This window comes from Rhyacophila brunnea, unplaced genomic scaffold, assembly GCF_057557595.1.
Source record: "Rhyacophila brunnea isolate RB1 unplaced genomic scaffold, BYU_Rbru_1.0 scaffold_6, whole genome shotgun sequence".
NCBI classification, from domain to species: domain Eukaryota; kingdom Metazoa; phylum Arthropoda; class Insecta; order Trichoptera; family Rhyacophilidae; genus Rhyacophila; species Rhyacophila brunnea.
In genome coordinates, this window is record NW_028233276.1 from 11,568,664 (window position 1) to 11,585,256 (window position 16,593).

The 16,593-nt window shown below is 33.1% G+C and overlaps 1 protein-coding gene across 9 annotated transcripts in view; it reads right to left on the minus strand.

Moving 5' to 3' along the window:
- Nucleotides 1-16,593, minus strand: part of Dys (Dystrophin) — a 1,414,635-nt gene that overhangs the window by 245,026 nt on the left and 1,153,016 nt on the right. The gene's annotated exons all lie outside the window — the stretch shown is intronic.

Consider the following 16,593-nt stretch of genomic DNA (forward strand, 5'->3'; position numbering starts at 1 on the left):
AATCGTTTGATTTAAAATACTGTGTTATTTGAAGAATGATTCAAGCATAGTGTTTGTTGAAGAATTGCTGTTTTATCACTGACGAGATACTTAAATATCCCTACATGTCAAAGTTCTGACAACAAATCCAGCCAAAAAATATCCAGACGAAAGTACGTATGTATGTGGTTGGTTAGTTCTCTTACACCAACGTGTTGAGTTTCACTGACTTATGGTACGGGGCATGCTGAGCGTAAGAGTGAAATCGCGCAAAAAATATTATTATCGTACTAACAAGGCTCATTATAATGACAAATACTCGCAATATATCACAGGGAGAAAGGTTTTATACAACTGTTTGTAGCGGGAATGAATGGTTATGTAAAATTTTCACACGTTTTATTTATGAGGCGATTTCATTAAATTTGATTCAAAGTCTGAAATATTATCATTTGATCACTGAATATTTTATAATATTTATATACGATATGACGTCATATTTGAGGCTTTAAATACCATTCATTAAAAAAGCCATTGACAAACAAGAGTTCCTTGAAAGAAGAGTTCTTTCTTTTTCATCCTATGCTGAGACAGACAACTATATACATGTGTGGGTAAACAAATATACTGAAGATGTATAAAAAAACTATTTAAGAACAATTAAAATGTTTCGTTTATTTTGTTAACTGTCAATTTATGGTGGAACTGTATTGTATTGTTGTTTTAATTTAATAAAAAGCATTTTTTTTGTAGTACTTATTCCATTTTTAATCAATAAATTAGGACCGGTTTTAAACGTCCCTCTGAGGCGGACGAAACTGGCGTTTTATTAAATTAAAACAACAATTAAAATGTTACAAATTAAGTGTAGAGGAATGTTTGGGGTGAGAAGTGTTTCACGGGAAAGATGGCGAGTGGTCTTGTGGAATGTTTTTCTGATTAAAGCGCGAAAATTCGAACGAATAACATGACTACCATCAATGACATTAATATGGACGAAGCATCTAGAAAATAAAATGACACTCACTTTGTGTCGGGTCTGCCGGATGGCGAAATTCATATTTTAATATCGGTATCCTACGCTCAAATGAACATTCTGCTTGCAAGCGGTCTGGCGACACCGCTGGGTCTGCCCATACAAAATTTCTGACTGTCAGGTTTCGACTCTACCGTTATTATTGTGTTACAAAATGCCAATGTGCCTAGTTAAAAATTGTAAAAGAAATCTACTAAACACTCCAAGAAAGATGGGATATCACTTTTCATGTGTTAGTATTATTTATAAAATGCCATTTTAAGATAATGTTTATTCAATGCAATTGAATGACAGAAACCATTGGACAGTCGCCTGTGATGCGCTGGGCTCACTTGAGTCTAATCTCCGAGAAGTCGTAAGTAACCGAGAATCTGTTTCTAACGCAATGAGTCATGACACTAATACGCCATTACAATAAAGGTTATATTACTATAAATTCTTGAAGCTTGTATCGCATAATGGAAATGGATACGTCATATGGTCACGTGACATCTACCTATACATCTGTGAATGACTTTCATGCACAATTTCTCGTGCGCGCCGGTATGAAGTGAGATGTCCATTTAATATGTCATTGACTACCATTCATATGAAACAACTTTGTATGGCGGCCAATAAAAAAATTAATACCTATCGCAAGAAAAATTGATTCGTATAAGTAAATTTAATTACAGCCTTTTAAGTAGCGTCAATCTATTATACTAAGATAATAAAGCAACATACTGTAGGAATATTAAAATAATAGCCGAATATTTTCAATGCAAATTATATTATGAAAATATTTATAAGCCACTTTCGAAAAACAGGCGACGGCTAAATATTTTGTTTGTTGACCGCCAAAGACCGCTAAGCCTTACCAAAGCCAAAAGCTATTTGTATCAATTTGTTTTGCATATGAAAAGCTCACTCGCTTATAAGCGAATGTACAATATTCGAAAATACAGCGAAAAGCTTTATGACGATGTAAGCATAAATAATATAAACAGCGTTATTTAAATTTAGTTTTCCTATAATTATTATCACCAGTACTACACTACATCGTGGATGTTGACCGTCTTCTGGTAATGTCTCCACGGGTCTCGTTTTACATCAGTCAATTACAATAAATCTTTTAGGTGATTGGGTGTCTTAATTAGTGATATATCGGCTTGCCCAATGGAGTCGTTTGTACCTGACACGCGACATGTCATAGTCATATTATAATAGATATTTATATACCTTTCAAAGATGTCGAGCTTTTGTAAGTATTTTTGTATGTTACTATTTGTCTTCTAAACGTTGGCACTTTAGTCGTACCATATTAAATACATCTAAACATGGGACTTCAGACTTATTTTAAGTAATCAATACGATAATTAGCGCTTAAAACATATTTAAAGAGACCCAAAACTAACAATGGCGAGAAATACAAAATATTGGTTGAAAAAAACACCCGAATTTCAAATAATAGAAATAATAATTATAGCCTAGCAATTTGGTGTTTAATTTAGTCTATGACGAGCATCCAACAATATTCGTCCTACATTGCGATATGCTCTATCTGGTCGTACGTGAAATTAATTTGTTTTAAAAAACGACGCACATACCTAGCGATTATATCCGAGTTTTAACGTTAATAATTATTGTTTTTATATCTACATTTTCGACGTATAAAATGTATAAATACAATTTAAGAAAGGTAATAAATAATATGGTATAGGTATGTTGAAAAAATAACTCTTAAATTTACGGTTAGTGCTACAGGGAAACTTAAAAGATCTAAGTGCTTTTAAAGTAAAAAAAAGCGCGAAAAGAAAATCGACGTACAAAGGTGACTTTCCCGAAAGAAAAGTGTGTAATAGATAGGCTTTCACTTTGATCTCTTGAAAAGTTAAGTGGTATTGCATCTATTATTAAGCAAAGCCTATTCGCTGATTTATTAATGTTATGAGGCGCGCGAGAAAAGCGGAAATTGATATTCGATCGAGGTAATGTCGAACACAGAATTTCACTTCTGAGTTACAAGTTACTAGAATGGTGTAATATGTCAGGCCTATACTGCCGAATGGATACCTACATTAAAATACGGTGTGCGTAGGGGTAGATCAAGGTTAATGTATTAATTGATATTATTATTGTATAAACATCTGTTCATTCACTTGGTGTTTTTAAAACTCGTAGATATCCAGCTTCGAGACATCAGTAATCACACTATAATCAGTTGTCTTATCTTTTTTATGGAGAGGTATGAAGGTCTAAAATTATATTATTTCAAAAAACTATAGTACACGTATCGCTTTGGTTTTGAATTGGAATATTAGGCGTAAAATTGATATAAAATCTACTATACCTATAACAATTTTCCCAATATGGTTTTATGCCTATTCATTATTTTGTACCGTAAACGTGGTTTGCTTTTTACAAGATCTCCAAATGTAATTAATATACCCCATTTACACGTGCATTGATTAACTGTTTACAGTACGTATTATCACAGCCATAACAACAAAATACACGTGTAAATACGAATCATCGTGCAAGTTACAAGATTGCATGAATGTATCACAAAAGTTCAGCAGTTTCCGAATTTTCACGCGACAGTTGGACGTTGTCTGCGCCTGTGCAGTAGAGAACGACAGAGGCTAACTTGTCGAAAAGTCTATTTAAGTATATTGCGCAGAACATTTTTGACGTTTACTTATCTTAAGGGGGGACATGCTCGTCGAAGGTCAAATTTGAGTTTTTATTGTATTTTCAAACCATGATCCTGGACACTCCTTAAACGTTGTAGATAATCTATTTATATAATTTTGAAGCCTTATTATCCTTTATAGTTATTTTAAACATTTGATGACTGCATAAAGTATTTTTGTTACATAAAATAGTATTCTTTTAAACCTCTCGCTCTAATGTTTTAGAATATAGTCATATTTCGGTACATAACTGTGCAGTGGTGTTAAGATTTTTTACATTTATTAATTTTTAGACGCATTTATAAAACCATTAGTATAATTTATTACGAGATAATTTTTGTAAAATATTCACGATAAAAAATTATATTGATAATCTCTGTGATCCCAAATTTGACAAGAATTAGGCATTTTATTATTCAAAAAATCGGCAAGATTAACACATTTGAAGATGATTCTAAAGATACTTATTATAAGCTATGTCTTTGACCATTCAAGTGTGATAAACATCTTATGAATAATGATTGCTTTATAATAATTATTGACCTAAGAATAAGGTAGTGTTTTTTTGAAATACGCCATTTCTTTTGTCATTCCCCAGTGGTTAAGCTACAACATACGGCCGTAGCCATAAATTGACAAACTATAATTAAAGTAGGAAGTAAAATTATGTTAACGTGCATGTTTGAACATGTACCTAACCGAATTTATTTTTTATTTTTTTTTAAACGGTACATGTTCAAATACGCGCGTCAATATCATTTTACTCCCTACTTCAATTATAGTTTGTCAATTTATGGCTACGGCCGTATGTTGTAGCTTAACCACTGGGGAATGACAAAAGAAATGGCGTATTTCAAAAAAACACTACCTTATTCTTAGGTCAATAATTATTATAAAGCAATTATTATTCATAAGATCTTTATCACACTTGAATGGTAAAAGACATAGCTTATAATAAGTATATTTAGAATTATCTTCCAATGTGTTAATCTTGCCGATTTTTTGAATAATAAAATGCCTAATTCTTGTCAAATTTGGGATCACAGAGATTATCAATATAATTTTTTATCGTGAATATTTTACAAAAATTATCTCGTAATAAATTATACTAATGGTTTTATAAATGCGTTTAAAAATTAATAAATGTAAAAAATCTTAACACCACTGCACAGTTATGTACCGAAATATGACTATATTCTAAAACATTAGAGCGAGAGGTTTAAAAGAATACTATTTTATGTAACAAAAATACTTTGTGCAGTCATCTAATGTTTAAAATAACTATAAAGGATAATAAGGCTTCAAAATTATATAAATAAATTATCTACAACGTTTAAGGAGTGTCCAGGATCATGGTTTGAAAATACAATAAAAACTCAATTTTGACCTACGACGAGCACGTGGGCCGTTAACAACCAGTCAAATCGCACCTTGAAATGACAACAACGTGTCTCGCTTTCCGCTTGAAGAATGAGATTGGTGAGACAGTCAGCACTTTTACGTGGAAATAGTATTTATCGCGATAGTTTAATTAACACACTATTGGTGCCAGTAAATCCATGCGCGTGTATGCGCTAATATGCCATAATTAATTATGTTGAAATTTATAGACAAATTAGACGCTTGTATCGATGTTGGACGATAAATGTTCGGACCGATCAAGCGGATGATCGGACACTTCAGACAACAGACGCTCATGGACAACCGGCAATACAATTATGAAGACAGTCATCAGGATTAGCGGATCCGGAAGAACGCAGCAAAACGGAATTTAAAGAAAATCACAATACAGTAAGTGAAATATAATAAACGCATAAAAATCATAAAGGGGAATAAATTATTGACTTATCGGATGTAATAAAAATGTCAAAATTACTCTTATGATCGTTTACATTCTGCATATGAATAATTTTGTATGATACCGATATGAAAAAAAAACAGTATTTAAATGAGGGCACATATACATAAATATAATAAAAAGAAACGGTAAGCTGGATAGTCATGTTGAGCAACAAAATGATTCTGTAGGTCGCACTCGCTGATCATCTTAAAAGAATGCTGACGACATGGCAACAAAGTTCCTAATCAGGTGGATACCCCAGTAGAAATAATGTAGAGACAGACCGTGAAAAATATGAATTGTTTGTATGAGGAAGAATTAAAGCAGGATGTAGAAAAGGCATATTAGAAATATGCCTTTTCTATATCGCATTCTACCTTACACTTGAACTACCCTACGAAAATACACGTAGATGCCTATAATATGCTAGCAAATTCTTAAGTTGGATTGTTGGAGAAATGAAAGGAAACGAATAAACCTTTTTGAAGATAATGTATTCCACGAATTAATAAACCTCGTTTAGAGAAGACGAGAGAGTACGCACCGCATCTGCCGTTAATAATAAGAAGCCAATATATCGTACGAAGAAAAACTCAAATTTATTCACGAAATTTAATTTTCCGACTATTATATTAATTTACACGAACATATCAAAGTCAATTCTAATTTGATTAAAATCATAATTGGGAGTGTGGGGCTAAACTGATCACGTGACATTAATAGCGTGGAGGTATAGTGGCTACATTTAGTCCTGCTGTCCAACGGTAATAGAATAGTGTTCAGTGATATTCTGCGGGTGAACGGATTGTTTTTTTTTTTGTCATATGTAACATTATGTTTACGCCCACGATGGTCGTATGGATTAAGCGTCTGCATGTAATGTCGTGGTTCGTATCCTGGGTCTGGCAAATACACAATTGTTTTTCAGTTTGTGTTTGGAGTCTATGGATCTAATAGGTTGCGCAAGTGCTAAAATCCATTTCTCGTAAAAACAAAATCTGTTAATACAACAACCACGAGGAGAAGCACTAGGTATATAATAAATAGAAAAATTCATTAAAAAATTCAGCTCGCTGGTTGGAAACAAAATGTATTAATTAGGTAGGTACTATAAAAGTTTTCACAGGATTTTTTTGTCGAGTTCGCGATGTCTAGTTTACTTCCGTTGTCCTTGGACATCACGTTCTTGGTGAACAGCAATGACAAGGGCATACCTAATTTAAAATGTATCCAAATATGTTTGCCAGTCCCTCGCGAGTTTTGGAAGTTGTCAAGTGTATTTTTAAATGTACCTATCTGAAACCGTAGACACCCAATATCGTCTATTGAAGCAGATATGGCATTTAAATTAGATTTAGTGAAAGATATATTGTTAGTAATGTATCCATACAATACATTTCTTAGATATTGCAGTCATGAATGGATGATAAAAGTACATGTGGCGGCATTTTGGCACTGCCTAGGGGCGGCATTTTGACTAAGGACGTCACTGATACCAGCGCATCTATTCTATACACAAGACTGCTATAGGCCGCCATCGAGGGTAGTTTTTCATTTTTGGTATCGAAGTATTGGCACTTATTGTAACAATTTTAATAAGTTAACCGTCTAAACAGTTAAAACTGTCTATCTAGCTCAAAAAATTATTACATGCAAGAGAAATGCTGGTAAAACATAGCACTTATTGTAACAATTATTACAACTAACTTATTGTTAATAACTTATGTATATAAATTAATGCAACTAACTTAATAGATGCGTAGGTATCCAGATAGCATTAAAAAAATATGCAAGTAATCATATATCAGTAGCTCACGGAAAAGTGATGATTCATCACTTTGATGAACCAACATACGAATTAAACTGATACATCAAAACCTAGAACAATATTATGTTCTCTCAATTAAATAACAGAACGCAATAACTGTAGTTTGTAGACGGTGCTATTCTTCATAATTTAATGAGAATTTTTAAATCTTTCAATGCACTCTCACTGCCATTTGTTGTTTGTGAGAACAGACTGAAGATGTATAGTTGAAGGAAAAACAATTAATTTCTACACTGACTCGCCTCGTATATTACACGTTCGCATTTCATAACAGGAAGTGGCGGGTTAATAAAAGAGGAAAATAATACTGGATTCATTGGTTGATAAAAATGACCTTATAATTTAACAATAAATTTTAGAATTTGTAATATGGACGTACATCAAGGATTTATTGCAATGTCTTATTTTTTTTTATAAACTGAAAATGACAGTCAGGATGTTTTTGATGTCGATTAAACTTCTACACAAGGCATGATAAATTTCAAGTGGACTGTGGCTTCTATATCGAGACATACACGTCACCGCGGTAGTTTCTGAAAAACCGTTGTAATACCGCCAGTATGCAGAAAGCGCGTGGTGTAATAGTGTAATCGCATACAGAGCTATGACGTAGACGTCAATGTATATATTCATCACCAAAAAGATATGCTCAATTTCTCATTCGTCGCGAAAATGATAAGTTTTTGTCATCTTTTGGGAACTCATCGGCAAACTACTGCGTGACGGTAAAGGGAAACTAGATGTCAGTTTAAATCACGAGGATTCACATGTTATCTTTCTTTAACTTCTGTGTGAAATCAATGAATATCTCGGTTTCACTGTACGCGGCTTTCAGTCAGTAGAGTCAGGAAAATCAGTAGAACCTACTCTTGATTACGTTTATTCATTTGAAAAGAATTTTTGGATACATATTATTAAAATAACGAGTATTTGAGAACCGGCACAACAAAAACGAGAAGAGCTTGTGTCGATTTTCATTTTTCATTTCATTCTTTTTAGATAATCTGGTGTAGTCTAAGAAACGCTTAAAATAATATATCTCCCACTCCCAACATTGATGGAGTCTAATGTTCGTTATACCACAACCGTAAATTTCAGCATAACGTAGTTGTTAGTAGATGAAAAAAAACTGCTATTATTTTGAATTGGTATCGGCCTTGTCTTAACAAAGTTAATTATATAAAAAAATAGCAAATGAAAAACATAAGTGACTTTGTGTTAAATTGGGAATTCAACCTGTGGATGTAAGAATAAAAAAGTGCCTCAATTAAATCAGAGGCCGCCTGCCGGAAAGTTGAATAAATGCTTTTGTACCTAACTGAAATAAATGGAGTAGGTTATAAAGTGCGGGAATGCTCAGCTTTGGGTCATTCCTAATTTTCGCATTTCAACTTAATTAGTCGACTTATCAAAACAGTAATAACAAAATATATTATACAAATAGTAAGGTAATTAGACGTCAAAATGAATTTAATAACACTATAAACATAATATAAATAATTACAAGACAAAAAGAACTTTTTTTTAGAAGAACCACGTTTTCAAATTTTCTGTTTCTGACAATTCTATGTAATAATAAAAACTTTTTATTGTACTTGATAGAAATACTGAATAAATATAGAATACTGAAATGTCATTTTGACATTTCATATTGATTTCCATAGTAACGCACGTATACATTAATTTAGTTGCTAGGATCCCCTTAGCAACCAACAATTATAACTTTCCATACAAAACTGAATTAACTGACAAAGAATTCAATTCTGCTGAAAAATGGCTAAAGGTATTAAAAGACTGCATTGTCGTCGTGTTCTGATATATTCTAAAAGTTTCAAATGCCTAGCTAGACGGGAAAATAGTTAAAAATCTTCAATCGTCCAATACAAATCTTGGACAAACAACAAAAAAAATTGTACTGGACGCACAAGAAAACATTAGTACCTACTGGACAAACAAGAATACGAGCTAATAAAAACGTGGTAAAATAACGTAATACTATATAATCGCACGAAGTCTGCTGACAAACTATTATTATGGTCAAAGCTTTGAATCAAAATTGATGAAACAGGCTAAAAGCAGAACTCGAAATTATATCAAGTGTGAAACTCTCAATTTAAAAAAAGAATGATTTCCGACAAATAATTTAAAAGTTTTAAAAATGTCTAGGATGGTAAAAGTATACACAAGGTACAATGTGAATTAAATAATTACAAATTAATAATTATCATAAACTTTGTTAGTGGTAAACTGAATTAATCAATGCATTGCGGATCCAGTATACCTAGTAAGATGTATACGTGATCCATTATTATTTTTATTATTATTATGGCAATAAAATTATAAAATTTCAACATGGAGTTCTTTTGTTTATGTTTAAAATGTCAGTGAAAATAATACAGCTAATCGTTCGTATTATTAACGTATAAAGTCGATATTATATGTATTTAAAAATCTTGAAGATGTTTTTAAGATTTTAGATAATTGCGTGATATAACGTTTTAACTAATACAAACATAGGAATGGAGCTATCGCACTCCGACTCTCCCGACTTATTATTCAAGTCCAAATTTAGCAATCAAAATGTAGTCCAAATTTTTACGGATGGAAGCAAAATTCCCGATTCACCTTCAGTAGGTGTAGCAGTGTTCTTCCCCCAATCCAACACGTCGGTTACCAAAAGTGTCCACAGATTCACTTCCATCTATACAGCAGAGTGCTTAGCCTTATGCGAAGCCACTAAAATTGCACTTAATTACAAAAATAAAAATATCAACATTTTCACTGACTCCTTAAGTCTGATTCACTCGCTCGAAAATCCAAATTTCAGCATCAAAACTAATGACTACATTTTTAATATTAGAACCAACATTTCCAAATTTAGCAATAGTAACAAACACGGTACAAATATACAGATATACTGGATTCCAGCACATAAAGGAATTAATGGCAATGAAATTGCTGATCAATTGGCAAAAAAATCTGTAAAATACCCATCAGAAAATATAAGAATTCTATACACAGATTTTAAAGCCCAGTTTAAACAAACAATGAGCGAAAATAACGGTAAATATTTAGAAAATCTTGGGAAAGAAAAGGGAACACACTACTATCAAAACTTTTATAGTAGATCTCCTAAAACTTGGTTTAGTAAACATTGTAAAATAAAGCGAGATGTAATAGTGACAATAGCTAGAAGCAGGACAGGACATAACAGTCTCAACGAATCATTGTACAAAATTAAAGTGGTAGATAGCCCTCAGTGTCAGTGTGGACATCCCACTCAAGATCTTAACCACATTGTCTGGCAATGTGATGCCTATGACCAGGAGAGAGAAGTGTTATTGAATAAGTTGGGAAAATGCAGGTTATACTCTCCTTTTACGATTAATTCATTCCTGGCAAAACCAAATATTTCAGTTATGAAAATTGTACATGAATTTCTCCAAAAATGTAACGTAAATGTCTAGTGTATAGTGTAACAAAAATGTAATTCTCTATCATTAATAATGTAACTATTTATGCCTGTCGTTAAAAAAATGTATGTATACTTTTGTAAACCATTGTAAAGCAGAATAGCCTTCCATTCAGAGAAGAGCTCAATTGCTTCCAAATAAAGAAAAAAAAAATAATTGCGTGAATACTCGAATACGTTAGTGGCGAATGACACGTAGGTACTACCCGTTACTGGTCCTAAGTGAATTTTTTTCCAGGCACCACGTAGGTTGACAATGATGAAAATGGCCGCTAAAATAGCTAATTACGATTCGTGCCATTCTACGTATCGAGACATTATTCAGTAAAACAAATTATAAACTTCAAGTGGCATAAAAACACAAAGTTTGACTGTACTCAAATCAATCTATTTATAATATCACAGGTCATTGAAACAGGCGTAGGCGAGAATTGAAAAGAGAAAACGTAAACCTAAACACCATCACACGAGTAGAGGGGTCGAAACAAGGCACGTGTGGAGATTATGCAAATTGATATTTTTTCCCCGTTCATAGATTTATCGAAACCGAAATCGGCGAAGCACTTTGCGAGCAAAAAGCTCCGCGAAAGTTGACTCCGGGCAGATGGGAGGCTTTCACGTTTTAAGCTCACTGCTGTCTGTTCGGCTTTAAAAAGAACTGAATGAAAAATAATTCCAACCATCTCTTCGACGCGTGCATACTCAGTGGCTAGATTGCGATTGGTTTGGGGGTACAGCCACATGGAGAATTCCGACAAAAGTTAATTAAAAATAAGTTAATTAATGAACATTCCAAAAAATCTGTTAAGTAAATAATTGTTTAGTGTGTAATAAGTAAACTTAAATAAGACGAAACATTATATTTCATATTTGATCATATTTGCTTATTAGAATACAGGCGAACTTGGTTATTACGAGAAAGATGGGACCGACTGAATTTGCTCGTAATAAGCGTTATTCCTTATATATTATATCAGGCATTTTTAAATGAACGGTCACATAACACAAAAAGTCACAATTCAAACAAAAATATACAATTAGAATTTTTCCCCGAAACAAGCATGGCATTCATAACTACAAAAGAAGTTGTTTATTGTAATGAACGCTGGTAGGTACCTACTTACTACACAAACTTTGGATTTTTTTTCCAATCACATGCGTGGTTAGTTTTTCAATCTTGTCGGTGAAAAAACCAAATTAGGTAGGTACTTAGACACTTAACTAGTGTCATAAACGTAATCCGAACCCGGCGGCATCCTCACCGGTCTGATTTTATTGGTTAGGGTTGACATGTTTTTAAACGATCGACACATTAACAGTTTTAAGAACATTTTTGACGATATTTTACGTCGGTATATCCGATAAGGAGCTCATTATAAAAGTGAATAAATGTATGGAGAAAATCATAAACTAAAATGTCAACGAATGTTTTCTCGTTACATCCGAGATCTCACTATATCAGTAATCGTAATAACCGAACTCGACTGTATATATATTTAACATTACAACAGGCCAATAAGCCCAATGACAGTAGTGCAGTTAGTAATAGTATTGAAACAATCACAAACACCCAGATTTTGAGAAAATCAGATGAATATACTGTGATCTAACCGGGATCGAACCCGGAACTACCACAACATGCCATAAATTCAATGACCATAGCATCTGTTCTGAAAGGTCAGCATAAACCATGACTCGCTATCAATCGTAAAGTAACATCATCACATTCATCACTCATTAGAATGCAAGCATTGAACAGGTGGCATGTGGTTTCAACTGAGTGTAATAAAAAAGGTTTAATCGGCAATGAATTATCCACCACTTATATCAAATAAAATTATTATGGACGACAATTAAAATGATTCCTACTAGTTAGATATTTAAACTTAATTATACGGGAAGGTTTATAAATAATATTATTAATAAATTATAAATAAAATTAACCAGTAATACATTTTAAATAACGATTTCATTTTAAACTTAAAAGTTAACTTACTTCCACGAAGGATATTATAATAAAATTAAATGTATAAGCACCGTGGCATGGAAATGTGTATCTTGGGCATAAAGTTAAAACATTACAAATGTATATGGAACCGTAAAAGTGTGCACGACAAACAAACCGATGACATGATAATGGACTAAACACTAAACATGCTAGTCAAAATGCAGATCTGTGGAATGAGTTCGCGAATGGTTTCATGCAGCAGTGAATCAATTTTGCCTGTACCCAAGTATTATTATATTGTCAAACACCGCTTTTTCATCACCATAAAATAATTCTAATATGTGCTGATAGATTTTACCAAATTTTTAATGAAATTGCCATAAGTATTCAAAACGCTTTAAAATAAGGTCTTCTGCTGAAAAGTAAAAAATGGTTAACTCAAAGCAGTCATCTCACGTTAACTTTGATTTTACTAGATGAATATATTTATTTTGGAAGTTTATAAAATGGAAAAGCAAAGGTGAATTGAATAATCCGTCGAAAAAATTGTTTCTCTGCGTCTATGCACATCAAATCGAGGCATTTTAAATATGTATAGGCACCAGTGGCGAAGGGTGACCTTTGGAAAGAGGTAGGCTGTGGAGATCTGATAAAAAGAGCACACTTGTTAGGTATACTTACGAGAATACTACGATATTTACTACTAATTAATATGTACACACTAATAAATGACAACGACACACAAATTCAATGAAACTTCAAAAACTCATTGACGATATAAAAATGAGCGATGTCTTTAAATTATGTATTTTTCCAAACATGTATTGTTAAAAAATGATTTTGGACAAAGTGCGCAGTCGTGACAAAAATATTATGCGCGAATGTTTTAGGCTCTGCGATAGGAGCTTACCTTATTTCAAACAAATCGGCAGACTTGCTGAGGTTACGAGACATAAAGTCCATATGAAAAAAATTCAGAATTATTTCACATATAATCGGAAATTTATTTGCGTCCACATAGATGGCGCGCTGTGGTATATTTAATAATACCTTTGCAGATTGTTTTGTAAATTGTGTAATACTGTAATAAATTCCTACATATACGACATCTCTCGTTGGCAAAATTAATTATTTTTATATAACATAGAATAATGAAGTGATTAAGTATATAAATATGTCAATATGCAATTAAAAAATATTTTTCTTAAGAAGGTAGGCTTTAAATAATCGCCTAGTATTGAGTCTTCGCCACTGATACGCACATACCATAATAAATAAATTAAAAAAACACACTAGACTTACATTTCATTTAAATTTGACTCATCATCTCACATAGGAAATTAGTCCTCATTACAAAAAAATATATTCCTATGTACTTACTACTTACTTACTACTGCCACTATGCATGGGTTTTATAGACTATGAGAAGGCGTTTGATTCGATAAAAAAATGTTCAATACTCGACGCACTCAGAAAACAAGGAATCCCTGGACGCTATATAAATATTTTCAATAATATATACAGTAGCGCAACAGCATCTGTAAATCTCCATAAACCATCGCGCAGATTTCCTATCAGCAAAGGAGTCCGACAAGGTGATACAATCTCACCTAAACTATTTACAGCTACCCTTGAAGACTTATTCAGGCAACTTGACTGGAATGACAAAGGGATCCCCATAAATGGAGAATACCTGAGTCATCTGCGCTTTGCCGATGACATAGTAATTTTCTCGCAAGACTCAGAAGACCTCCAAAGCAGAATGCAGGAACTCGCTGAAGTAAGCAACAAAGTAGGTTTGAAAATAAATGTAACAAAGACGAAAGTCATGTTCAACTGCTTTGCATGCCAAAAAGAGATCCTCATCAATGGCACTCAGCTCGAACAGGTGAAAAGATACATCTATCTCGGACAACAAAGTATCTATAGATGGATGTATATTTGATGAAATTGTTCGCAGAGTAAAGCTAGGCTGGAATGCTTTTGGCCGCCTGAATAATGTCTTCAAAAGTGACCTTCCACTGTGCCTAAAGCGCAAAGTGTTCAACCAGTGTGTGCTTCCCGTGATGACATATGCGTGTGAAACATGGACCCTAAGTAAACGAGAGATCCAGAAACTTAGAGTAGCACAACGTGGTATGGAGAGGTGTATGCTGGGCATAACGCGAAAGGACAAAAAGAGGAATGAGTGGATAAGGAAGCAGACAAGGGTTTGCGATGTAATAGAGTTTATTAAAAGCCTTAAATGGAGATGGGCTGGACACATAGCTCGAAGAAGAGACAATCGTTGGACAAATCTAGTCATCCAGTGGTATCCAAGAAGTACAAAACGTCCACAAGGTAGACCTAGAGGCCGCTGGATCGATGAAATGATAAAGTTCTGCGGAAGTACGTGGCAACGCAATGCACAGGACCGAGAGAAATGGAAGCAACTTGAAGAGGCCTTCATCCAGCAGTGGATAGATTCAGGCTGATGATGATGATGATGATGACTTACTACTTAGTATGGTATAGTATAAAAAAATAACTGCAATATAATAGGACGAAGTTTTACAAGCATTTTAGTTAAAATAACAATGCCGAATACATTCTTATTACATTGGTATTAGGTAAGTATTTCGCTATTACAATAAAACTAGGTGTGTTGATATATTAGATACAAGAGCAACAGGGTTATAAAGGTACAAGGATATTATATTCACCCGGTTATGATACAGGCGAGAAGGTTCCGTAATCTTGGAGCGAGGCGTTGCATTAATAAAGTAACAAGGGTCTAAGCGTCCAACTGTCAATCCAATTGGATTATTTAGTTACGATATAGGATATACTACATTAGAATAATACACTTATGAATAAGATATTACTATGATTTCATTGGGAATGAGAGGAAATATCGAGGGCTACATATCAATGAGTCCAGTGGAGAAGAGTGCCTGTTTGATCCGGGTAAACGATGTGTAGGTAGACTCAGTACAAATTTATAAGACGGTTTTGTGTAGCTTTTTGTTCTCAAAAATAATAGTTTGAACTAAAAGATTATATACAATAATATTTAATTAACATAACTGATAATACCGACTATTTATATCGGCCAATGGGTAGCCATATAAAGCAAATTCTATCGGATACCAATATTATGTTGGTGTTATTGACCGTCTTAAATATTAAATTCACCTCTAATCTGTATAATTGTGTATATTAAAAAAAATGATTCATAGATGTTGCTATTTTAACACAATTATTATTTTATTTGCCATACAACTACACGTCGCCATTTATCTGGTTACATGTAAATTATACGTACAACATTTTACCATGGCACAGTTCGCCGAGACCTTTCTTATCGGAAAGAGATGACCGTATACCAGGGGCGGGCAAACTTTTTGGATGGAGGGCCAAATTCAAGAATTCAAAATGAGCGGCGGGCCGCAAGTAAAATATCATTTTTAGATAATATACACTATTTATTATCACGAAAAATAAACATTACAAAAAAAATAATGAGAAGAATGAAACTGTTGTACATTTTTTTTAAATTCAGGTGTTAATTTTGTAGTTGATATTCTCAAAACTGCTTGTAAATGGGCATCAGAGATATTTGATAGTAACGAATTTTAACTGAGGTTCATGATCGAAAATGTTTGTTCACATAATATGTGAACAAATATATTATATAGGTTGATCCAAAAATAACGAACATTTTTCTTACATAATCTTTAAGTTGGTCGAATTTGTCTGAATTAGGGGCATTGTAAAATTGGAGATTTCTTCACGACGATGCAATTCTCTTAAATCAGTGTCACACTGCAGATCAATAA